The sequence below is a fragment of the Chelonia mydas genome, chromosome 12 (genome assembly GCF_015237465.2).
Source record: "Chelonia mydas isolate rCheMyd1 chromosome 12, rCheMyd1.pri.v2, whole genome shotgun sequence".
Taxonomy (NCBI): domain Eukaryota; kingdom Metazoa; phylum Chordata; order Testudines; family Cheloniidae; genus Chelonia; species Chelonia mydas.
In genome coordinates, this window is record NC_051252.2 from 37,561,527 (window position 1) to 37,588,058 (window position 26,532).

Consider the following 26,532-nt stretch of genomic DNA (forward strand, 5'->3'; position numbering starts at 1 on the left):
TGCAGGAATTCTGTTGGCTGGGGGTTGCACCTGACAGAAGTCACCTGTAACTTTTGCTCTGCTCCGCGGTTGTCATCTAGCCCGTGGAGGTGAATAAAGCCCGAGGATTTGCCTAGTGGTGTTTTTTTTTAACGTGGACTCCTGGTTTGGTATTGGACTCGTTCCATATAAGCCACAGCGCAACCCTTATACGGTAAAAAATTATGACTATTCCGAACCTAGACAGGATTCGAACCCTGGGCCTACAGGTTAAAGCACTGCTGATGCTGGAAATAAATTTCTAGAGAATATTTGTGTAAATCATTTCAAACAAATTAGGAGCAGGAGGGGTAAATATTTCATTGGAGCATTATCCCCTAATGAGAGGCAGGAAAGAGAAGTTTGTTCTGGCTGCAATGGGAAGACAAAGGAGAGAAAGGTTAACTTATTTTTGTACCGGAGTATTAAGGAATAATTTCCTCTTCTTTTTATTTTTTTGGACAGGAACGTGAGGGGAGAAAGGTGAAATAAACTTGGACAGAGAGAGAGTCTGAAGGAATCTTTGGACTTTTTTTTTCTCTCTGAGTGTTTTGAAAGCCGTTAGTATAAAGTAATTCTGTACACTACAGCCATTCATAGCTCAGCTGGGGGTTGGAGAGTGTGTGTATATATAGTGTGTGTCTGTGTGTGCCCGCACCGTGCTGGAAAAGAGAATAATTTGTTCACAATATAGTTTGGTGTAAAATAGGCCAGTTGTCTGAATGTGTATTTAGTATAATGTATAAGCGCAAGTATCAATAAGTCTATTTATTAGCTGAGCCTTGCACTAAACAGGCCTCTGAATAAACTATACAGGTCCTGCAAAAATGTAAATTTTAGTTATCCCTTAGAGACATAATTACAGGAAAAAATAAAGACAGCGATTTACAGTTTGGGAAGCGGGACTCTTTTACTGCGGATAGAGATATATTTTTTCTTCCTCTTTTCTTTGTAACTGCCGGTCTGTGCGATTAGCCGCCAGACGTGGCATTCTCCCTGTTCAGCGCACCTCTTCCACCTTCACCCCTGTCGGCTAATTAAAGAGACAAGGCGGGTGGGGTGATACCTTTTGCTGGACAAGCTTTCGAGCTCACACAGCACTCGTCTTCTGGAGAGCTCAAAAACGTGTCTCTCTCACCGACAGAAGTTGGTCCAGTAAAAGATGCTCCCTCGCCCGCCTTGGCTTTCTAATATCCTGGGACCGACACGGCAACAACAACACTGCTAATTAAAGGAAAGTCATGTCTCCGTATTCCTGTTAATGTATTCCGCTGCTTGTGTTGGTGTACGGAACTCTTGAATTCCTCAACCCTCTGTGCCACTGGCTTTCCCTGGACCACAGTGAAAGGATTCATTCATGACTCCAGTCCTGCCTTCTTGAATTACCACACCCTGGGCCTCCGCTTCTCCGCCTTGCTCTGTTTTCCTTTCATTAACAGGATTCCCATACTGAATGTCTGTGAGAGGCTGGTGAGGGATGCTACATCTTGTTAGCCTAAGGACTGTACAAATAGCTGCCCTGTCACTGTCCTGCAGTTTCCCATAAGGTCTAGGGGGGGCTGGAAAGCCTAAATCCTAATCTCAGGCAGGTTTTTTTTTTTTTAAAAGAAATAGGAGTATAAAACAGATTGAAATTGGAATGTGTTATTTATAGTGACAGTGCGGCCTCTGATTAGGTTGCCAACATTGTATTTCAAAAATAAGGGACTGTTTTCCTAGCATGCCCGCCCACCTCTCCTCCTGATATTATTATTATTATTTATGTAATAATTAATAAGCAGCACTCACCTACATTCGCCACGGGTATTTCTTGCTGCTTTTGGCACCACTCAGCAACTCCTGATCTTATTGTACAGAGATGGAAAAATAAGGGACCTCCCTTGTAACAAGGGACTGTTGGCAATCCTAGCTCTGGCGGGCCTGTTGTTCGCAACTTAAGTGTCAGATAAATGGCTGCTTGAAAGTGCTAGGGAGGGGTACAGGTGTGTGTATAATCAGGCCTAGCTCGTATCTCGTGTTTTTCATCCCTAGATCTTAACGTGCTTTATAAAGGAGGTCAGTATCATTATCCCCATTTTACAGATGGGGAAACTGAAGAGACGGCACTTGCCCAAGGTCACCCAGCAGCCGGGTGGCAAAGCCAGGAACAGAACCCCCTAGTCCAGATTAGCGCTCGATCCACTGGCCCATGTTGAGCACTCACAGAGCCCGTTGGCTTCTAACGGAGTTGTGGGTGCTCAGCACTTTCTGAAAATTACATCCAAGGTGCCTCAAGACAGACACCCCTGAAACTGAGGCCCCTTAAGTTAGTGGCCACTTTGGAACATTTTGGGCTTATACGTTTGTGTGTCTGTCTGCATGAGGCTGTATACAATATATGAAAACAGCATGTGTGTGTATGTGCGCGCATTTGAGTTTGTGCATGAGTGTATTACTGTATTGGGTGTGTATGGGACTGTAGGTGTGTTTTGAGTGTAACTGTACCTACATGCGTGTGTGCCTGTGGATAAGCCTTCACAATATACACGCGTGTCCGTCTGTCTGAATGTGCAACACAGAGTGGGTCTTTTCTTCCTATTTGTAGCACGCAAGCGGTAGCCTTTGTTAAAGGGAGATGGAATAGAAGAAAAGCTATTGCAGATTTAGGACGAGTGTTAGTCTGGTACGTCTCGGTGGAATTATATTTCAGCTGGTGTAGCTGTTCTTTTGGATTCAGGCTGAACATCGTGCCTTTCCCAGAGCTAGATTGGGCCAGATTCAGAAAATGAATTTCTAAGAAACCCCCAGTTGGGTGGGGGTAGGAAAGGGTTGGCGTTTGTCAGTTTACTTGGAGAAGAAAGACCAAGAAAATGAGAAGCCTTAGCGGATCCCTGACGGTAGCCATCCAGAAGGAATCAGCATATCAGTTCAGTCTTGTTTCCTTTTTCTTTTCTTTCTTCCACCAACTTGTCGCCTCTTTTATCTGCTCTTCAATTTTATTTCCTGGAGCCGGTCCAAAAAAGGCTCAAAATTTTCAACTAAAATGTCCACAAACATATTGCACCTTTATTTTCTGCACTGCGCTTTAAAATTTCTCAGGAGTCTGCCTGCCAGCTACTTTGTGTGGGAGAAAAAATGCAGCATGTTACGAAGGAGAGAGACACGCACACAGTACTCTCTCTATCTCAGGGACAAGTTACTTTTGTTCTTTCTTGTTTTGTCATTTACCTTCATCTAAAATATCCCTTTGACTGAAAATACACGGCTGCCCACTGTACATGGAAAATCACAGCTCAGGGATCGAAGAGTGACAGTGGAGGTGCTGAGGTGAGGGCTGGAAAGATGGTGACCATACAGGTGATGGGGAAATTGAGATGTTGTCAAGGCTCTGGCAGGGATACAGGGAACACCTTCTGGCATCAAAAGAGAGTGTTATTTGTTAGCTGCTTCAGATCTCGACTGACACTTCTCCACTCCTTCAGACCCTCTAGCCTTCTCCTCATTAGTAATCCCCACACTCACCCTTTCCTCATCTTGCCCTGTCTCTTGTGTTGGTCTTGTCTCCCATAGACTAAAAGCTGATCTGGAGGCGGTCAGTGCCTTCTCTCTCTGTGTTAAGCACTGTGGTAAATGAATGTTGCCATGTAAATGTGTTTTCAATAATAAATGTATTTAGTATTTAAATGTCCATCTGAGAGTTCCTGTCTGACTTGAAATGCCATGGAAGAAACCTCTGCCATTTTAATTTGCTCTTTCCTTTGGGTGAATGGGACACCCTGTGGCCCAGGTAACCCGTTCCTTGTTGATTGATTGAAATGACTGCCCGCAAGCTAGAGGTATGATGCTGTACAGCAGTGCAGTTAGTCCATGTGGGTGTGCCAGAATTTCAAATGACTATGTAGCAGACTATCCTGCATCACTGGGCAAATATGGAAATACTGGACTTATGGGTGGATATAGGGTCAATGGTTGGAAGTATTTGTTGTCCTCATCTCTGATTTATAGGTTGTAGTTACTTGGACTGTGGATGTTTGTGTCTGAAGCAAGGAACAATTGAAAGCCAAGTGCTGGTAACATTGGGTACACTGACCTTAAGAGTTCTGAGAATATTGTAATAGGGTCAGCTGCCTTTTGAGCACCCCCTTGTGGCCAGAGATTTCTCTGTGGAACCCTGACTCTGTTTCCCCCTCTTCAGGGCCCCTTAAGAACTTGCACACAGACTTCTCCCTGGGTTAACACCACCTTTGCCTGGGGTAGGTTTAATAAAAGGTTCAAAACAGTCCTCAGGTCCCAAAATAAAGTCCGTCACCCTAATACAAAAGTTCATACTGTGACATCTTCTCTGACAACTAGAGCTCTTTCTTCCGTCAGTCTGTTCTCACAGCCAGTCCTCCCAGGTCTTCCTCGCTGGAGCTCAGCCTTCTGGCTCTGAGCTCCAGGCCCAAAAACAGGCAGGATTTCCCACATTGGGCTCTGGCCTCCAAACTCTCCTTCTATCAGGGTCTTCTCTGCAGGCACCTTTCTCACACTCTGCAGTTTCCTACACTGCCCCTCTCCTTGCAGCTTCCTGCTGCTTCTTAGAGTGGAATCAGATGATCTGTCTTGGCTGTGACTCATTCAGTAATCTGGGGTGATTAGCCCCAGGCCCTGCAGTCCTTAAGGGGCAAGCCACCCTGTTACAGACAGATTTGTACAATGGCCTCCAAGAACCTTCCTTTGGACCTTCTCACTGGGCAGACAGCTGCTTACCCAACCTGCATGCTCCAGACACCTTGGCTATGTCCAAATCAGAGATGGGTCCCAGCTGAGGAGTTTGGATCGGGATCCAAACGTTCCCCAAATGTGGGATGTTCAGGGCTGAGGTTTGGTTCTGCCACATCACTAGCGCAAAGGTGGGGTTTGTGTTTGCGACACTTCCAGGTGCAATTTTGGAGTCTGTTTTTGAATGTTTGGCCCTGATGCTGAGTCCTAAAGATGGACCCGAGGAGCAGAATGTGGGTCCTGAGCTGGAGTTGGGTTTTGACAACCCCACCATTTGGGATGAGAGCTGGGTTTGTCTCACTTTGAGCCTAGGGGAAATTTACAAAAATCAGAGCTGGGAAATCTCCCCAAAGACTGAGTCTTTGGATCCGGGGTATCGATTTGGGACAATCCGTAAAAAACATGGTGGCCATAGTCTTTCTGACAATGCAGTGAGGGAACTCACATGATCACTTTTTTCTCCCCCATCTCAGTAATGGCCACTGGTTTCCTAGGAATGACCTCTGCTGTCCTCCTCCAAGTGGCAAGTAAATATCATCAGGTCTTTGAGTCAACAGGCACCCAGCTTGCCAGCCTTCACTTCTGTGTGAGCATCTGGCAGAAGTGAAAGGAAATCAGGAACAAATGAATATTCAATCAGCTGGCACAAACATCTGAGTGCAGAATGGGACATCTCTGTGCACAGTGGCTGTTTGAGCAGCATTCCATGTGACTGCTCCATCTGCAATTGCCAGACACCAGGCATATAGGTAAATGTGAGTGCAGCGAGCAAAATTTTCGCTATCGTAGCCCATGGAGCAGTATGTTAGCCTGCAGTCTGCAGTGCCCAGTAAAAACAAGCAAATGTGTGCTGGGTGTCATGGAATCAATTCAAAGTGTGATAGAACAGGATTCTTCATTGTTAATATCTAATACCTTAAACAGGTTTAGTTCCAGATGGAAATCAATACCACCTGCAAGTGAAGTGATCATTAGTCATGCATCTTAAAGCGAATGGGATGGATTTTATTTTAATACAGCCATATATTTTCAGCTGTGTTTATTAGCAAAACATTGAATGCAAAGAGATGCACCTGGCTTTGATTTATGTCACATGAGAAATGTCTTGACCAAGGCAAAAGCAGAGAACTTTGAAAGGAAAATGTCCTTTTATTGTGTGGGACTAGAATCTCTCTCTGTAACAATGACAAATGTTTTCATGTAAGTGGATGCAAAACAATTATATGAATACAGCCTGTATTATAATATTCATTGTTTTACTGTTGGTCTGCTTTTCCAACAAAGCACAATACATGGGCTAAAAGTTTCATCTCACACCAGCCTAAATTTATTGGCTTCAATGAAGTTTACTGTGGACTTACACCAATTTTGCCGAAAGCAGGTGACCCTGCCTTCATTTTACTTCTCACTGTATGTGTATGTCTTTGTGCATGTTAACACATGGGCACTGTGCATACACACTATGTGGGCATGCTATTGTGTCTGTGTTTGTTTTAAAAACATAGGTCCTTTCTAAATTTTGCAAAACAGTTGTTAAGACAAGCATGCTAGTGGTGTTCTCTAGAGAATATGTGACATACTGCCAAGGTGATGCATTGAATGTGTTCTCCATGGTATAGAGGTCTATAAAGGAGAGGGGATTATATAGTTTTCCTGTCATATATACTACTGAACTATAATCCCTGAGCCTGCAGAGACTTATGTACATGCTTGACTTTCAGGGACTACTCACATACTTACAATTAGGCCTATGCAGAAGTTTCCTGGGATGAGGCTGTGGCGTGTAAAGGTGGTAGTTGTCTTGAGCTGTGAGCAGGACACTTGGGTACTGTTCCCACTCTGATTTGCTGTGTGACCTTGGCATGCCACTTCATCTTGCTGTGTTTCTGGTGATCCACCTATAAAGTGGGCATAACGTAATAGTGCTCATTAGATCGGGCTGGAAAACGGGGAAGTGGGAGAAGAGGGAGATTACAACATTTTTCGAAACTTTAGTTTCTGTTTCTCATCAGAATAGGTTTGTGTTGCACTTTGAGATCCTTTAAAGGAAAGTCACTACAGTAGTGCAAACTAGTGAGTATTATTATATACTGCTTCTCCGTAGTATACAGATCTGGAACGAGAGAGAATCTTTATCTTTGTGTCGGGAACTGTAAAGGAGCACATGATGCGGGTTGTCCACGTTATATAAGACAATAGTACAAAATATGACACAGATTCTCTGTAGTATATAGCAATGACAATACAACTGAGAAATGTTTGGTTGCTTTTGAGGCTTACGTCAAAACCACATGCGTTTTATTACCATCAAAGCCAAAAGTCGTTTTAGACCCAGTACTCCAATCTGTTGATCCCCAGGCCATCTTCTCAAAATCATTTTGTAGTTGTTCCCATACACAGTCTAACCATATGCACTTATAAATATTACTGTATCAGAATCAGTTTGGATGGTGTCCAGCCTAAGACTTTTATTGAAATTCCACTTGATTGTCAAGATTAGATGACAAATAATTCCCTACATTTATGGAGCTACATACATAATAAGCCTAATTTGAAAAGGAATTTGGTCTTTATGCTGTGGAAATCCAGATTGGCTTCACATGGGGTTTCAAGTGCTCTAACTGCTTCTCCCAACAGAGAATGTGGGGACAATCCTTTTTACCTTATAATCGTTAAAAATTACGAGGAGAGTATTGTTGAAACAAGACGCACCAAGGGGCAGCATTCTTCTTTTAGTTACACTGGTGTAAATCAGGAGCAGCTGCAGTGAAGTCAGTGCAAGTAAAGCCTGTTTCTGCTCTCAGTTATGCCAGTGTAAATCAGGAGCAGATGCAGTGAAGTCAATGCAAATAGAGCCTGATTCTGCTCTCATGACACCAGTGTAAATCCAGAGCAGCTGCACTGAAGTCGCTGGAGATAGGGCCTGATTCCACTCTGTTACACTGGTGTAAATCAGGAATAATCCCACTGATGCCAAGAGCGTGACTCTGGGTGTACACTGGTGTAACTGAGATTGGGGTGCAGAGGATATGTGTCTTTGATACTGTAACCTAAAATTGGCAGCTTTCCCTTCTCTGGCAGGAGTTTAGAAATGTTGCCATCTGAGATTGTTTTTCAAAAAGGCCTGAAAATGCAGTCTATTATCTGATATTTTGTAGGAGCTTTTTTAATTAAGGTCTTGGCTAAGTTTTGATTAAAGGCGTGTGGTGGGGGTTTTTCCCTTCGGGATTTGGCATGCACCCAGGCCTGTCATCCTACCAATGCTATGGCCCTACTTTTCCCCCTTTGCTATATTTTGAGCTGAGTTTTTTCCTTTTTTTCCCCTCTTTTTCTTTCCACCAGAGGTGCAGATAAATCACTATGGTCTCTGCTCAGCTTGTCTCCTGCGCCTGTAGACTAACTTCTGTGTGCTACTGGCTGGTGCAGCTTCGAGGGGGCGTGCGCTGCAAGTCTCCGTGCCTGTGGTCAGTAATGAAGACTTCTCTTTTTATCCACAGATTACTGAGGAACTGCACAGGGCTAGACTGCAGCTCTTAATTCCCTTCCTTTTCCATTGAAACGCCACACAGGAGAACGCAGCCCTTCCATCCCTCAGATTTATAATGAGGTAAGTAAACACCCTTTTGTCATTTAGGGTTGTTCACTGATGGAATGTGAATATTATTTGTGTTTGGCCTGTAGACGAGGAGGGGGGAAATGTGCTATTTGCCACATGTCAGTGTTCTGGGTTTTTTAATACCTCGGCTCCCAGCATGTGCTTGAGTTATTTCCGAGGGTTTTTGTTTTCTTTAGTAATCTGCTTTGCTACGGGGTCCTGCATTGCACTGAAAAGTACCTTTAACTTAACTTTGTTTTTCCCTCTTCCCTGTTTTCATTCAGTGTCACAATTGCAAGCATTAAAAACGATGCTTCTCTGCTCTGAGGTATTTCAGCTATTTGTGTCATCCCAGAGCTTTTTTTCAATAATGGCCTTTTATTTTTACAGCTAAAAATTCCTTCTCCCTACCCCCCCCCCTTTTTTTTTATTAGATGTCGATGTGGTCATGCTTCCGCGGGTTTGGTATTAGTCACGGGAACCCCTAAGATAAACACGGCTTGGCTTCTGCTGTCATTGCTCTGCTGCCTTTTGTAAACTCAAAACTGCTTGCATCAAGAAAATGCTCTGATTTTTCTTTCCCCTGGTGTGTGATAGTCCCCGTGTCTCTGAGAGACAAGGAGTTAATACCGTTATTTCCCCCCCCGAGTTCATCTGGTATTTTTTTTAAAAAAGGATGTGAAGATAGATCTGCTCATCTGCTGTACAGAGAAGTTGCCTTTGATGTGAGTTCTTCCTTGGTTGGTTTTTTTAAAAAAAAATTTAGCCCCTTTCCTCTCGCCTGCTATGTCTGGAGTGCACTTACGAAACTGCATTCCCCTGCTGGCTACTACTAGGGACAGTTTAGTGTGCACTTGCAACGTTTTAGGAATCACCCATGCATTGTGTCACTAATACCTGGCCTGTGAAGCAACCCCATCCCCAGCTGGCTTTTCCTTTGCAGAATGCAACCCTCTGGGGACTCTGTCAGTGTCTCCTGGCTCAGCTACTCAGCGTGTAGAAGACACCTGGACTTGCTAGGATAGTACAAGAAAATGGCTCACAATGGCACCTCTCATTGCACAAACCAGTTGCACCTTCGCAGCTGTGCAGATGAACTGCATTCTACTGGGGTTTGCACGGTTTGGTTTGGTTTAGTTTTCCTTTTTCGCTCATAACAAAGAAAATGGATCCTGCCACTTTAAGACAGGAGTCACTTTAAGTGACTTTCCATTTGCCTCTTATGGAGAGCTGAGAATTGTGGTTTCCTATATTTCCTTTGAATCGTGTGCACTAGTTAGAGTGAGTTTTTAAAAAAAACCTACTGCACATTTTGGAAGCTTTTTCTTCTGCAGCAAGGTACAGACGAGAGGGAGGGAGAGGATCTCGCATATATTTGGAGGAGTGAAGAAGTGGAGAGGTTTTTTATTTTTCCGTTACCATTTTATTTTGGCTCCTTCCCATCCCGCCCCCCCCTTTCTCTGTGTGGTGTCTCCATATGATGAATTGTGTAAGAAATAATGTACAATGCCAGATAGGCATTTCCTCAGTACAGTGCGTCCTATTATAATTGGCATCCAGCTTAGACTGGTGGGGTGACAGATCATGGATCTCTGCCGTACCGCTGAAATAAACCAGGATTTTTTGAGAAAGGTGGGCGCTGCGCATCTTGTGTCAGGCGCAAGTCTGCTGTGTTTGCTTGAACAGCTGTGACGTGATTCCCGGGTTCGTGAACTGATGGAGTTAAAAGCAGGCACCAGCTTGGGGCTGGGGTGGAGGGAGAATCACCGAATTAAATTTTACTTTCTTTGCACAATGTTCACTCTGAAAAAATAAGCAGCAGCCTTGAGGGGGGTTGAGGGAAGGGTTCTGTTTCCTCAATTAACTGGGACTTGCCTTCTTTTGACAAACGGAAGACAGCGCGTTTTAGACTCTGGATTTGTGGAGCTGTCTCAAAGTGCCAAGTCTGGTTATACAGCAACTTTTGAGTGTTTGGTTGAGGAATCTGAGTCACTCTGTGCTACTTAACTCCTTAGAGGCTGGACAGCTTCAGAAACTATTCCCTAGTCACGTAGAATTCAAACACCAATGCTGCCCGGCATCAGGCTGTTGGCGGCTGAAGCCCTTTGAGAAGAACACGCCTCGTCTGTTGTAGGTGTCAGTAGCATACCTGTCCAGGTCCTGAATACATGGCAGATGGGCACCGGACGGTACGGGGCATGGGTGAATTTTCCAAAACCAATAATAACAACAATCATAATCCCTTAATTTTATTATCACTGCCACTGTTGTTAATAATATCAGTGGGTCAAATATTAACATTCTGACTCATGCAAAAACTCCCATGCCCTTCAATGGGAGTCTGGAATGAGTAAACACTAAGGATGTAAGTTTTTGCCCAGTGATAATATATGATATGATTGTAGTCCCTTTCCTACAAAGGATCATAAAGCAGTCTACAAACAGCGTAGACAGGGGTCACTTTTCCCACCCTAAAAACGAAGTCACACCTGGGGTGGACCATGACAGCTGCACAACAGGCTGGGACAAGGAGTGGAGGAGGACACCTTAACCATTTGCAGTTGCAGGGGGAATGCTCGTAGGCAGAACGGAGTTTTCTAAAGTGTAATTTGGCCAGAACACTGGGGTTAACATCTCTACATGTATGAAAAGTGACCTGGGGTTTTTAATAATCCGAGTAGCCAGAACTTCAGTTCTGTGTTCTATCCAAAGAAGGTACCACCAGGGTGGGACGTTGGATTAGTATTGACTCAGTTGGATCACCAATATTTCTTCCTGCAGTGCCTGGTTTGTCCTTCCATGCAAGTCCTGACAAGGCCTAATGCTGCTGCCCCTCAAGAGAGCTGATGTTTGCATTTGGGCGAAGCAGCATGATTAGGTTAAGAGATTTATTTTTAAACAACCCAAAAGATGCCACCAAAATGAAAAGGCCGATTTCTCATTTACACTAGAGCCCCGTTACACCGCTTTGACAGTATAAGGGAACCTTAATATGAGTGCAAATTATATTTACTTTAAGGCCCTCTTACACTGCAAATAAATGAGAATTAGGCCCAAAGTTTTCTGCACAGAAGGTTAGCGCATCCAGTTGGAGCTGGCTTGATTCACATTTACCCCATGGATACTTTACACCATTTTTGCAGTGTAAAGCGGCCTTTAAAAGGATGCAAATGTAACTTAAATATAATTTAAAGTTTCTTACATTGCCAGAGTGGTGTAAAGGGACCTTAATGTAAGCAAGAATCAGGTCCTATGTATATATTCAATTTGGCTGGTGGGTATTCATTCTGCAGAAGACGTCTCAGACTTGCATCTAGCTTTTTTTTTTTTTTTTTTTTTTTTTAATAAATCTGGAACCCAGATTGAATGTTAGATATGTGGATGTAAATAAAGTATAAACCAATGGAGTTACTCCTGATTTACAGCAGTGTAAATGAAATCAGAATATGGCCCCTGAGGAGTAGCAGCTACTTGAACAAAGTATATTCTTGGTTTGCAAAGTAGTTTAAAACACATGCCATAAAAACCTGAGGTAAAAGAACCAACAATGTATCTTTTATCGTTTAAAAGCCTGTATCTTACTTTAGTTTTGTTTTGTTTTTTCCTTTGGCGGTTAGAACTTGAAATCTGTGTCATTATTGCCATCACTTCCTGCATTGCTGAAGCACTCCTGGTGGTTTGTTATTGTAGGGTTGCTTCTGAGCGCTGGGTAATACATGCTGGTTTGTTGCTCTAGATTGCTTATGAGTATTGGACGTGCATGCAGGCTTTTTATGAATGAGCATGTGCTCACATTCACCTTCATCGTAGGGTAGCTTATGAGAACTGAGATACTAGCACTCGTATATTTTAAAAGCACATAGAAGTGCTTGTGGTAGAGGATAAAGGCATTAACACTTCCATGGAGATTGCTAAGAGATAAACAGGGGAGGGGGGCTAGATAAATTTAATATCTGAAAATACTGACAGTATTCTCTTAAAGAGCCAGCATTGTGTATTCTACTCTCATGTGTGCCCTGTACATCTTGGATTTTGACATCATTTAAAGGATAGAGTTCATAAAACTGGGCTAATCTAGGAGACATTTCTGGTAATGCAGCTGCAGGAACACATCCTTCCTTCAGCAGCATGGGAATTTCCTACAAGAGCAACTGTCCTGTGTTTTCTGTATCATACATAGCCTCTTTCCAGTTCTCCTCTAGAAAACATGAGCTATATCTCAACCAAATGTATGCGGGGAGGTAGGTATGGTCCAGTGGACAGGACACAGGACTCTGAGGCAGGATGTTTGAGTTCTGTTCCTGCGTCTGGTATTGACTTGCTGCTGTGTGTCATTGGGCAAGTCATTGCCCTTCCGTGTGCCTCAGTTTCCGCATCTGTAAAAAGGGAATGGTGCATTAGCTTTCTAAAGTGCTTTGACGGATGGCAGGCACTGTGTAAGTCCTAAACGGTTATTTATTCTCTCTCTCTCTCTTTGACTGGAGCTCAGCAGGACACAATAGCAGGAGAGTGCAGATGAGTCATCAAGTATGCATTTGATTTTGCTAATGATGTTCCTTGTAGTTTTTACACCCACTCCCTTACTGGTGACTTCCTGGGAAATCTGATAGAGCTCTCACATCTGCTGTTATCTCAAACCAAACAAAGGAGACGCACAGTGTTCTGTGAAAACCCTGCTTCCCTAGCTTCCTGTGGGGTACAAAGCTCAATTTCGGTGTATTAACTCTGGAGACACTATATTTTTGTTCATTGTTTGTTTGTGCTCAACTTTCTACAAGTCACAGACTTCTACATCAGTTGAGCCCTCGCTGAGGTGTTTCTTCTTTCATCGCCTTAAAACCTGGCTGCCACACCCCAGCAAGCTGCAGTATTTAACGTCTTGATCCGAAAACTGTTAAGCACCTTTCCTCTCGTCTCCTCAATGCCGAGCCCTATTTGTCTCTCATTTACCTTTTCCTCACTCCTCCTGCTTTCTGAGTCATGTATTGATGCCACAGTCCAGCTTTTGTGACATCACCAGTGTTTCAGTGGGGACGTCATCACTGGATTGTCGGACGCGTCTATTTCTCTGATCCCTGGCTTATCAGAAACGATAGGAACAGAAATGCAGGAAAAGCGCAGCTCTTATAGGTAGTTTAATGGCTTTTGAGTCACACACTAGGATCCTGGTTATAAGTGAGTCATGAAGCTGTGAGGAGTGTGTAATTTTGCCTGCGTGCACACTTAAATGCACTACTACACAAGTGCCTGCGTGTGCAGTTGAAAGATTCTCACACCTCTGTGCACAGGTGATAGAACTGTATGAACTCTGGAGTTGCCATTTCCAGGCGGCTGAGGCGTCGGTGTTCCTGAAAGGAGGACCTTGGAAATCTTTCATCAAAAATATTAAGAAGCAGGGGGATGGGCTACTATGGTGATGGAGGGGCCATTGATGCCAGAGACGGATGTTTGCTAATCCTCGGGGGATTCTTATTGGGTGCTGGAATCTTTCACCACTAGGTCACTGGCTTGAACCCAGCAAAGGCATTAGGGGCTGATCTGATAGCCATTGAAGTCAATGGTAAGGCTCCCCTTGACTTCGCTGGGATAGGTTCAGGACCTTAGCGACCGACCATCGAAACTGTCTGTTGGCCTATGTGAAACGAGTGCACGATTCTCAGACCTGTTCCCAGAGGATAGGTGCCGTCACCACAGGAGGGCACTGGTTGGCACCTTTTGGCGAGCTCCAGAAGAAAGTCCAAGGCTGGCGTTACCCCAGATATTTATTTATTGCTGTGGGGTTCTCTTACCTCTACCCGAAGCATCTGGCACTGTCAGAGACAGACAAGGGACTAGATGGTTCTCCAGGACTGTCAGCTAAGCACCTTCCACTCGCATCAAAGTCACTTGGTGGAAGTATTTGTGTGGTGCAAGTGAACAGGATGTTTGAAGTGTGTAGTTTGGCTTTGTGATGCTATTAAATGTATCGCTGAAGGTGCAGGCCCACTGCAGCTGCTGAGCCATACCAGAAAAATGATCTTCCACAGACTTTCAGTGGCAGCGTGGAAACAGCAGCGCCCAGATGCTTGCATTTCCCACCAGCCGTTTACAAAATACATGAGCAAAATCTGATGGGTAATGACTGGAGCTCTCTCTGTTAAGTGGGTTTTGGTTTGCTTTTTGCTTTTTTTTTTTTTAACTCTGCTTCTCCTCCTCCACTAACAGAGTAATGGGTATTATTCTTAATTGTCCTGTGCAATTGGTCTGATCAGTGCACAATTCTGTTTACACCTCTCGGGATGGAATTTGCTAGTCATTCTGTGTGCCTGGACAGGCATGAGCACAGTACGTGAATTGCCCTCACAATAACTCCTCCTTTGGAAATGGGAGGGTGTCCCTCGCCTCTGTTTGCCAGAAGCTATGAATGGGTGACTGGGGATGGATCACTCGATGATGACCTGTCCTGCTCATTCCCTCTGGGGCACCTGGCACTGGCCACTGTCAGAAGACAGGATCCTGGGCTAGATGGACCATTGATCTGACCCAGTAGGGCCGCTCTTATGTTCTTAACCACGTGCGGCCATTGGAGAGAGCTGTTTGGCGAGGATCTATTTCTCTTTTATGGTTGATAGTTCATAGAAATTGTGCTGGCTCCTGAATTTCTAGTGCTGCTGAAGCTGGTGGAGAATGGCTTCTGCAAGCGTAAATGCTCAGGAGTGAATCTTGTGTACGAGTGCCCAATGGCATGGTAGTGAGAGGCCCCAAGGCTGTTACTGCCATCACCTATCTAGCTAACGAGCTAATTTCTAGGGTGCACCTTGGTATCGACATAGCTCTTAATACAGAAGTGAATTGCTTTCTTTTTCCTGGTTTCACCCATTGGAGGGGCTTCCCTACCTGCCTCAGGATCCCGACCCACCCACCCCCAACCTTCTCAGCCCCGTATCATGGCCAGGAGCAGAGTCGGGTTAAACTCCTTTTGGAGCCAGAAAATGCCTCCTTGCTCATCCAGAAGAGTAGCGAGGAGCGATGTGAGGCTCACCCTTTCCCCTGGGGAGTGGGAGGGCTGTCAAACTTATTTTAAAGCATGGCAGCATTTGAATTACAAAACCACGGCTGGAGTCAAATTTCTGCGTCCCTCCCATAGATAGTTAGGGATCCGCTTATAAAGACGCGAACAATGTGGCCCAGAGTCAGTGTCCCTTTTAAAAAGAAATCTATAAAAAAAAACCCAAAAGTTTTGCTCTCTGCTTTTATTTTTGGAGCTGCTGCTTTTTAATTAAGGATACCTGTCTTAGCTCCGTGAGTTGATGGCAAGAGGGAATGTCTCGCCGCGCCGGGTGTCAAGAATCATTTCATTCCCCTCCTGTCAACTGTCACCTTTAATTAGCACCCTCTGACTCAACTGCAGCTTAAAACTGCGCTTCAATAACGTGCCGCCTGTAGCTCTTGGGATCTGGCTCGGGGCTTCCCATTCAGAGAAAATACGTCTATGGGAAGTGAGTTTAATGGGACCCAAGTGCTTTGCTCAGTGTTGCACTGAAGGTTTGTTTTTCTTCTTAACCGAAACGTGTCATTGAAATCCAAGGGAATCTCTGGCTAATGAACCCATTTGCTCTCTCTGCTGTCAGTTACATGCCAGCACGGCGGCATGGATTTCAGCGCTGCTCCGTTGGGTCACAGGGTGGAAGGGGGCTGATCCTGGGCCTAGAACAGGAGCAATAAAGAGCTAGTAATGTAACCTAAGGCCTGATTCACCACTGTGTTATTCCCGTATTACAGCAGCCTAACTCCACTGACCTCACAACTGGAGTAACAGTAGTACTTTGAGGGGAAAACCCCCTACTGTTAATTTTCTTTCCAAAGTCAAGGGCCCGGTTTTAAAGGTATTTAGGCATTGCTGTGGTCAGTGCTGCAATACTGAACGCACATCTCATTTTCAAAAGGGATTTAGACACCCATGAGCCTAAATCACATTGGCTGCCAATGGGCTTTTGGCTCCTAAGTACTTAAATTACTTTTGAAAATGAGACGTGGGCTCCTAAAACAATGAGCGGCGCAACACTGACTGCAGCGATGCCTAAATACCTTTAAAAATTGGGGCCTAGGTCTGCTCCGATTCTCCTGCTCTTGTTACCTGGACATGCAGCAAGCCAAGCATGGCATAAAAATCCTGGACTTTAAAAGGAGGTAGACATATGGAGGCAGAAAGGACATGTGGGATTGCAATGCAGCATGTCGTAGGAGGCTAAGTAGCGGACTCGGGACAGGAACTCTCAAGTTCTACCCATGGCTTCTGCTATCAAATCACTGTACAGGCAATGGGGAGCCTCTGCTCCCTATCTGTATGTCCTATCTGTTATTGCTCATTCACATGGGTTGGTGGTAATTCACGAGTGCTTGTCAGAAACATAGAAAATTGGACCAAACCCTTCTGCTCTCCTGGTCTGTCAGAGTCGAAGAAGCAAATTTTATTTATTTATTTATTTATTGTAACTGACAAAGAGTGAAGAAGGACATTTTACAGGGATGAGAGGAAGCCAACGGTCTATCAGGCATGCTATTAAACTGGAAAAGGAGAACATCCAGACTCCAGCTCCAGCTGGTGGAGTGTAACTGACCTGGCTTGGCCGGCTCAGGACCAATAATTCACTTGTTTTTGTGTTTAATTACAAATGTAAAAACCCCTTTCTTTTAACAACAACAAAGCCTTGAACCACACTTCAAAGTTGGGTTTCTGGGACAGTTGCATACCTTTTAAAAATAGCCTTCTGAGTGGTGCCAAAAGCTAAATGGATTGCAGAGAACAGGTCCTGCACATGGGGCTTTCAAACAGCACGTCAAGTGCTGCTTTGCGATCAGCCGCGCTTTGTGACTCTGCCCAGGATTCTCCAGGAGACGAACTCACAGACTCTGAATATTAACAGCAGGGGAGCTGCAGCAGCACCCCTGTATTTCTCAATAGGCTTTGGCTATTATTTCCCTCTCATGTGCTTTTCCCTATGAGTGGAGGCATTGAAAAGCCACAGGAGACATGAGGGAATGTAATAACAAAGGATGTAATTGACATCTAAAGCCAGTGCCTTAAAGGGATACTGTCAACTTAGCTGTTTTGAAATTGTCTTATTATTATTATTTATATTACAGTAGCACCAAACAGAGATCAGGGCCCCATTGTGTTTAGAGCTCTACAAACACATCATAAGAGACCATCTGGCCTGAACAGTTTATAATCTCAATGGACATGACAAAGGGTTGGGAGGGGTGGGGGGAACAGAGTCAAAATAGAACCCAGGTCTCCTTTCCCCTAGTTCAGTTCCCCCTTTTAGATCATCCTGTCTGTCTGTGATGCCAGTCCTAAATCACTACGCAGACCTAGACTAGACTTCTGTCTCTGACACAACTCCCATTAAATAGTATGTCATGACAGTGGCCTTTAAAATTACCTTTAAAAAATAACATTTTTTCTGCTTCCTTGTCTGTGGTTATAAAGGTCTTTTGAGTTAGTTCATCGTTTCATAGATTCCAAGGCCAGAAGGACTGACCTCCTGTATAACACAGGACAGAGAACTGCCCCTAAACAATTCTCAGAGCAGAGCTTTTAGAAAAACATCCCATCTTGATTAAATTGGCCGTGATGGAGAATCCACCACAACCCTTGGTAAATTGTTCCAGTGGTTAATTACTCTGTGTTAAAAATGTACGGCAGTCTGAATTTGTCTACCTTCAACTTCCAGCCATTAGATCATGTTAGACCTTTCTCTGCTAGACTGAAGGGCCTGTTATTAAATATTAGTTCCCCGTGTAGATGCTTTCAGACTGTAATCAAATCCCTCCTTACCCTTCTCTTTCTTAAGGTACATAGTTGGAGCTCCTTGAGTCTATCACTGTAAGGCAGGTTTTCTAATCCTTTAATCATTCTCGTGGCTCTTGTCTGAACCCTCTTCAATTTATCAATATCCTTCTTGAACTGTGGTAATCCCTTGTAGCTGACTATGTAGGGAAACAGTGAAACTGACTATGTTGACAAAGTGCTGTCAAATGACCAGAGTAAATCCACTGAAAATAGAGACAGAGGTTTTCTCACCAACTGCATTCAGTTCTGAGGTTAACTTAGGTAAATGCAAACATTTCAAACAGAATTATGACTCAGTACTTTAAAATCTGCTTTGATTTCACTGGGTAGAGTTTGGGCTGTAGAGGTCAGATATTTAGGCCCCAATTTAGGAAAACACTTAGGCACCTGCGTAAGCCCCTTTGACGTCCAGGAGAATTATGCACAGAGCTTCAATGTTTTGCTGAGTCGGGGCCAGATTTGATCCAAATCCCCTCAAGAGTCGAGGAGGTATTTGAATCCAGGGTTTTGACAGGAGCCTGCCTCTTTTCCCAAAGTATAGATGCAGGAGCATATTTGGCGCAGACTTTAAAGAGCAAAGTCAGAGGCTTTAGATGGCTGGGGTCAACCTGTACTGTGCCGTATTTTCAGCTGGAGGCACAATCTGTGTGCTGGTCAAATGTGCACATTCTCGTTGAACCCACAACCTCTGAATTTTGTAAGCACTGATTGGGTAGCTGCTACCTGGCAACCTGCTTGCTCATCAGTTATCCGGCTGCATACATGCAAACAGGAATTATGCATGCAAATCAGATAGCCAACTTCTTCCAAACTATCTGCTTGCTGCTTCCTACTGCAAGCAAGAATTTTCAGCGGAAGGTTGTCTTAACTCTGTAGAAATAGTTTTCTTTTCTGATCTAAGGAATATAAGTTAGAGCTAGAGACTGGGAGTCAGGCTGCTGAAATACTCTTAGTGTTTTGTTTATTTTTGTAAGTGCCCACTTAACTTTGATAACTAATAAACATTTTGGAAAAAGAAAGCTGTCGTTAAAGATTCCACCTTTCCCCAGTGCCTTCAGTGAAGATGTTAGAGTTCCTAATACGCATCTCTGAGACCTCCGGGAGGCAAAACTAGGACAGATCAGATTTGACTTTCCAGATATTTCTAAAGTAAAAAATAAGTTAGTGTGGGGGAGGAAACTTTTCAGTCTTCTTTATACATCATAAAGCTACCACTCTGGCAAATTACCTTTAGGATTGTTTTAGTGATGAAAATGGTAGTTACCTTTGCAATGAACAATGAATTTCCAGAGCTTTGATTTAGTCAAAGGAAAGTGGCAGTTGTACCATAAAAAAGGTAGAGCAGGATAAGAAATTAAAAGTAAGTCTTATTGTTTCTGCATTGTAATTTAGTGCTTTCAGCCTGTTTTTTGTGTCATTGTTAAGAAAATCAGATGGCAACCGCTCCACTGTACTCCTGCGTTGCTCAAATGGCCCGATGTATCGTTGACAAAGTCAGGTCCTTCAGCTTAGCCATAGGCTCTTCACGTAGGCTCTGTAATGGGGCTTGTTCAGCTTCTGTGAAGGCAAAGGTTTTCAAGCCATTATGTGCAGGGAGTGGCAGGTCGCTAGTGAAGTTTATTATCTTACGTGGTTTGCATGAAGCCCTGCAAACCAGTGGAAGCAAATTGCTATCTTCCGTAGATGAAACTTGGCTCCCGGGAGAAGCAGGCTGCATTTAACTCTGGGAACAGCTCTCCATATTTGAAGCGTGCTTTTCTTGGATGTCTATGCTGTATTTATGCGGGCTGGTATGTGGGGAATAATTAGAACCTCATCCCAGCTACTTGAGGAGCATGTTTTCCATTCTTGATGTTGACAGGTCAGGCCATCAGGCTGTCCCTTTGTGCCGAAAAACGTTGACGTTTTATCATTGCTGAAAACAAAACAAGGGCTAGTGGAGTTCTTGGACCACAGAGGAGGATGCTTGTTATTTATAGAGTGCCAGAGGCAAGCATGATGCGTCTCAATCATGTAAAAATGCCAGGTCTCTGCTCCTAAGTTCGACTTAATATAGTGAGGGAGGATAAACACAGAGCCATTGTGAGAGGCCCTTGTGTGGCCATACAGGGCACACACAACTTGCATGGCTGTATAAGGGCTGCTCACCATATCTGCCGCTGGGAAGAAGGATGCTGAATGAGGGCAGGGTCAAGGTGGGGCCTTGGCTCCCGTCCCCGCTCCTCGCTAAGGACGATAGAGCAGGGCCTGTGCACCACAGGGAACAATCTGCTGCTGGATTGCACTCCCCGGTGCACACTGCGCAGCCCCTGGAGCGACTGTTCCCCGCCTGAAGCGCACATCTCTCCGGTGCGGCTCCTGGGGCAGCGCAGATCTGCACTGTCTCCTGTTCATGGCACCGGACTGGGGTTCAGAAAGCCTAGGTTCTATTTCCAGTTCTGCTACTAACCTGCTGGGTGACCTTGGGTCAGGCATGTCCCCTGTCTGTGCCTCAGTTTCCCCATCTGTAAAATGGGGGTGACGGTGCTGACCCTCCCGCCACCCCCTTTGTAAAGCACTTTGAGACCGTCTGATGAAAATGTGTGGGCCATGTCCAGGATGGAGGTCATCCCTGGAAGGCTTGACAAGCTGTTTGAGGAAGGTTTTGAAGGAAGACCATGAGGTTGCATGGCACATGAGGCGGCTGTTCCGGAAAAGAGGGCTGTTACCATTCATAATTAACCCGTTAAAAATAAATGATAAAGGGCTCTTGATCCTTCTGCTTCCTGGGGTATAAGATGATCATGAGCAGAGGTCAGAGAAACACCTCCTTCTGCCCTGCCCACGATGGTATTGTACGGCAGTTACGACACGTGCTTTTGGTGTCACTTTACACTTTCCTCTCAAACATTCCTTCTAGGCCACAGCTGAAGACACAATACCAGCTGGGTTGGGTTAGTCATCTGTTCTGGTATGCCTGTTCTTAAGCAAATGTATTAATAAAGGGGAAGGATGTTTTTATAGTTAAAGCACTGAACTGGCAGTCAGAAGTTCTGCGTTCCGTGACAGTTTCAAAAGAGCTCAGCTCCCGAGAGCTCTCCTTCAGTCAGGCACCTGAAAAAGAGTCCAGATTTTCAATGGGGAGTTGCAGGGTGCTGAGCGCTCTTGCAGATCTGGTCTTCTGTTCCTGGCTCTCTGATGGGCTCTTTGAGCAAGTTACTTAATATCTCGGTGCTTCGGTTCCGATTTATCTGAAGTGGGAATAATACTGCTGCAAATTTGTAAGGTGCTGTGAGATCCTAGGCTGGCAGGCATGTTATGAGTACAATGAATTATTGATGGGAGTGATCCTGAGAACCTCTGAGCACCCACAGCTCTCAGTTACTTTGATGGGAGTTACCGGGGCTCACCTCCTCTCAGGATCTGGCCCCTCAATAGCACCTTCCAATCAATTCTCCCAGTATCTCTTTCTGGGCCTGATCCAAAGCCCATGGAAAGACTCCCATTGACTTCCATGAGGTTTGGATCAGGCCCTATAAGCATTAATGAATTAGTGGTTAAGTGATGGGCACAAGATCATACAGTGAATCAAGTGGCCAAATTGGGGATCGAACCCAGTAATTCCAGACTCTGCGTGATCCCTGCTCTGACCAGTGGATACGCTGTCTAATAGGTATTTTCCAGGTATAATTATCAGTGACGTTAAAGGTGCTGTCATTTTCAGCTCCCGTTACTCAGCATCGAGTTCTCTGTTACAAGCTGTGCTGCTTAAAGGATAGGCAGAACAGCAGTTCTCAAGCTGTGGGTCCGGAGCCCAAAGGGAGTCGTGGCCCCAGTTTAATGGGCTCACCAGGACTGGCGTTAGACTTGCTGAGGTCTGGGCCTGAAGCCCGAGCCCCACTGCCCGGGGTCAAAGCCGAAGCCTGAGGGCTTCAGCGCTGGGTGGCGCAACTCAGGTTACAGTCTCCTCACCTGGGGCTGAAGCCCTTGGGCTTCAGCTTTGGCCCCACTGGGCTTGGGCTTTACCCCTGCTCCCCACCCAGGGCAGCGGGACTTGGGTGGGCTCAGTTTTCAGTCCCCTCTCCTGCGGTCGTGTAGTAGTTTTTGTTGTCAGAAGGGGGTCATGGTGCAGTGAAGTTTGAGAACCCCTGGTGTCGAAACAACTGGATAGCTTTTCTTCATAACTTCTGCTTTCTGTGCAAAACAGCCACGGCGTGGAACGTTTCTTATTTCCGCTCTACGTTAACGAAGAGGTGAAGTGAAAAGTTTTACACTTACACTGACCTAAACCCTAACTAAACATTCTGCAACAGGAACACAATGGGGAGGCTGTTTTGACCGCTCTGGCACTAGCTGCTCAGGCTCTCGTAACACAATGATGTTTTTATTGGCAGGCTTTCAGAGCAGTAGTAGGGAGAGGGTTACGGGGTGTCACAGTCGGGGATGATTCCCACATATTCCTGGTAAAATTTCTCAGCACAATAGCCTCACATTGTTGGGACTGTATGTTCTTCTTATGACCATATCACCCTTGAACACCGGCCACCGCAATAGGATTTCAGTAAGTTTTGAACCAATGCAATAGGTTACTGGAGATGAAAGGAATATTGACAGTTCCTGTTTATAATCCGATAGGTGTGCCAATAGCAAGAGTGATAAAATATAGTGATATTATTATATGCTGCTTAATCAGCACTCACTTAAATAGTACAGGAAATTCATTGCGATCTTTCCCTGAGAACCAGTTAGCCAGATGCTAATGAGTGATGTCTAACGCTTGATCGAGATGGTATTAGGTAAAGTTCCACTTAATGGGGAAGAGTATTTAGCTAGTGTCAAGGGGTTAATTGGTGTTTAACCAAGTGTGACATTCTAAACTGGTCTCTTAATACAGAAATAGTCACAATAATACTATGAAAAGAGTGAGAGAGAAGAAGTGAGGATGCAATGCAGTGAGTACAGTGTTTTATTTCATTTAAAGTCTTTCTGAATGTCTTTTTTTGAATGGCCTCTTCACTGAGCTGGGATGCTAGACCATTCCTTGCACGGTTCTAGTTGAGAGGATTCAGCGGCATTTTTGAGGAGTTCAGTAAGAGTGACCGAAGCACACTTTTGATCAGGACAGGGTAACCTGCAGAGTTCATCGGTTGCTGGAATTTTTAGTGGGACTCTTGTTCGTTATGGTGTCATCTCTTCTTCAAATAGGGATCTGGAATATGGATAGGCAGTAATAAGTCACGGTCTCATAGTGCTCTTCATGACATCATGCATCTGCCATATCCATTTAATAATGTATTTTCAATTAGTATTTCACCTGCCTTCAGTCTATACCATGCTTCGATAATCTCCTTGCAATGACCTTCCAGCCATGTGAATGGTATAGATTGTAATCAAATCAGGTGCACTGGAGATGGCACGCTGGGTTATTGAGATGAAACGTTGGCCTTTCGGGTCTCTGAAATTGCTTTTCTGTCCTGAGTGAAGCACCTGGTGAGCTATAATCCAGATCTGAAAATGACCCCGTTCCCTAGGCATGTGTTCCAACATGCTACGCTTGCCAAACTGCTCGAGAAGGAAGCAATTATTTGACTGCTACCTACCACCTGTTTATGTCAGATAGAGGCAAAAAACAAACTTTCCCAAACCGCTGTGCCTTGAAGCCATTGCTTGAAGTCCCACCTCCTGAAGGTAATATTTTGTGGAACAATGTCATACTATAGGTGTCTGGCTGGTGGGTCTTGCCCACATGGGGGGTCTAACTGATCGCCATATTTGGGATCGGGAAGGAATTTTCCCTGGGTTAGATTGGCAGAGATCCTTGGGGGCGGGTTCGTCTTCCTCTGCAGTGTGGGGCATGGGTCACTTGCAGGTTTAAACTAGTGTAAATGGTGGATTCTCAGTAGCGTGAAGTCTTTATATCAGGGTAGGCAACCTATAGCCCGCGTGCCAAAGGCCGCATGCGAGCTGATTTTCAGTGGCACTCACACTGCCAGGGTCCTGGCCACCGGTCAGGGGGCTCTGCATTTTAATTTAATTTTAAATGAAGCTTCTTAAACATTTTAAAAACCTTATTTACTTTACATGCAACAATAGTTTAGTTATATATTATAGACTTATAGAAAGAGACCTTCTAAAAACGTTAAAATGTATTATTGGCACGCGAAACCTTAAATTAGAGTGAATAAATGAAGACTCGGCACACCACTTCTGAAAGGTTGCCGACCTCTACTTTATATCATGACTTGAGGATTTCAGTAACTCAACCAGAGGTTACGGGTCAATTACAGGAGTGGATGGGTGAAGTTCTGTGGCCTACAAGATGCAAGAGTTCAGACTAGATGATCATGATGGTCCCTTCTGGCCTTAATGTCTATGAGTCTGAGTCTATGAGTCACTTCCACCTTGTAACTTCCTTCTCTGTTGAAGCACCATGGTCCTGTTCCAGAAATGGTGCTTCTGGACATGATATAATGGTGGAGAATCGACTGCATCCCTTGTTAAATTGTTCTGATGGTTAATTACTTTCACTGTTAAAAACTTGCACCTTATATCCAGTCTGAATTTGTCTAGCTCCAACTTTCCGTCATTGGATCTGGATTTTACATAAAATTAGGAGGATTTCATGAAAAACAGGCCTTGTCAAATAAATCTTGATCTCATTCTTAGAGCAGGTTATAAGTCTGATCGATAAAGGTAACTAAGTTGATAGAATATATTTGGTCTTCTATAAAGTGTTTGATTTAGTGCCACAATATTCTGATTAAGAAGCAGAATTATATAAAATCCATGTGGTCAATATTACATGAATTGAATGCTGGCTAACTGATAGAACACAAAATGTTGTGTATGGAGAATTTCTCAGCCCATTGCTATTCGATATTTATCAGTGATCTGGAAGAAAATATAAAATCATTAATGATAAAGTTTGCAGATGACACAAAGATTGGCGGGGTGGTAATAAAAATAGAGACAAGTCACTGATACACAACTATTTAGACCGCTTGGAAAGCTGGGAGTAATCAAAGCATGTGCATTTTAATACAGGCAAATGCAAGTTCACAGGAAGATGGGAATTGCTTTACTGGATCAGAGTCATGGTCCATCTAATCCTGTCTCCAAAAGTGGCCACTACCAGACGAATCAGAAAAAGGTGCAAGAAACCTGACAGTGGTCCAAGCCCTTCAGTGACATGGGCTCCATAGGCAGCGAGTTATATGGGCCCATGGTGCCCGTGCTCCGCCAATATTCAGGAATGTGGGCCTGGCTCCACCAATGTTTGGGCTTATATTTTCAGAGCCGTCCCATCCAAAGGACGGACTGGGGCAACCGCCCCAGGCCCCGCGCTTTGTGGGGCCCCGCGCTTCAGGGGGACGCGGGGTCCAGGACAGCCTGGGGGGGTTCGTGGGGGGCCTGGCACCGGTAGCAGTGAGCGACCCAGCCTGCCCTGCCCCGCCTCTTCCTGCCTCTGCTCCACCCCTGCCCTGCCCCTACTCTGCCCCTGCCCCGCCCCCACTCCACCCCAAGCCGCCGCCCCCCCTCTTTCCAGCTTCTGCCTGCTCCTCCAAGCAACGCTGGGAGCCAGCAGGACGGAGCAGAGCGGGGCGGGCTGAGGCCGGGTCACTCGGTGCTGCTGGCGCCAGGTCCCCCGCTAACCTGCCAGGCCGCCCTGTACCCCGCATCCTCCTGAAGCGCAGTGCCCCCCAGAGCGCAGGGCCTGGGGCTGTTGCACCGGTCTCTCCTATGGATGGGACAGCTCTGCTTGGACCCGTTCTGGGCACCACCAAAAATTATACAAACCGGGCGCCCACGGTGGGCTGCGTGTATAATTGTGCAGCACGTCCACTGGCATCATACAGAAACAAAATGGTGTCCTCCATGTAGCGTGGCCTCGCACGTCCGCTGCGGGGAAGGTCACACAGAATGGAGGATGCCAGACGGAATCCTATGTCCCTTTCTGCTAAAAGCACTTTAAAAATGGTGTGGAAAAATTTAAAAGAGTTCAGATAAGAGGTTCAAGAGTGATTTATAGTCAGAAAAATACGCCTAACAATGAGAGACTAAAAGAGCTCAATCTATTTATCTTATTGAAGAGAAGGTTAAGTGGTGACTAGATTACAATCTATAAATACCCATTCAGGGAGGGAATATCTGATACTAGAGGGCTCTCTAATCTGGCAAACAAAGGCATAACAAGATCCAGTGGCTAGAAGTTGAAGTCCGTGAAATTCAAATTGGAAACGAGACATTTTTAACAGAGAGGTTGAGTAACATTGTAACAGATTACCAGGAAGGTGGTAAATTCTTCATCACTTAGAGTCTTTAAGTCAAGATTGGATGTCTTTCTAAAATATCTGCTGGGCTTGAT

At 44.9% G+C, this 26,532-nt stretch overlaps 1 protein-coding gene across 3 annotated transcripts in view; it reads left to right on the forward strand.

Annotated features, from left to right (window-relative positions):
- ZNF469 (zinc finger protein 469) overlaps positions 1–26,532 on the forward strand; it is a 195,200-nt gene that overhangs the window by 82,199 nt on the left and 86,469 nt on the right. For all 3 annotated transcript variants that reach the window (XM_043526273.1, XM_043526272.1, XM_043526274.1), the window contains exon 2: positions 8,256–8,365. The gene's annotated coding sequence lies outside the window, so the exon portion shown is untranslated. The remainder of the gene's footprint in view (positions 1–8,255; positions 8,366–26,532) is intronic.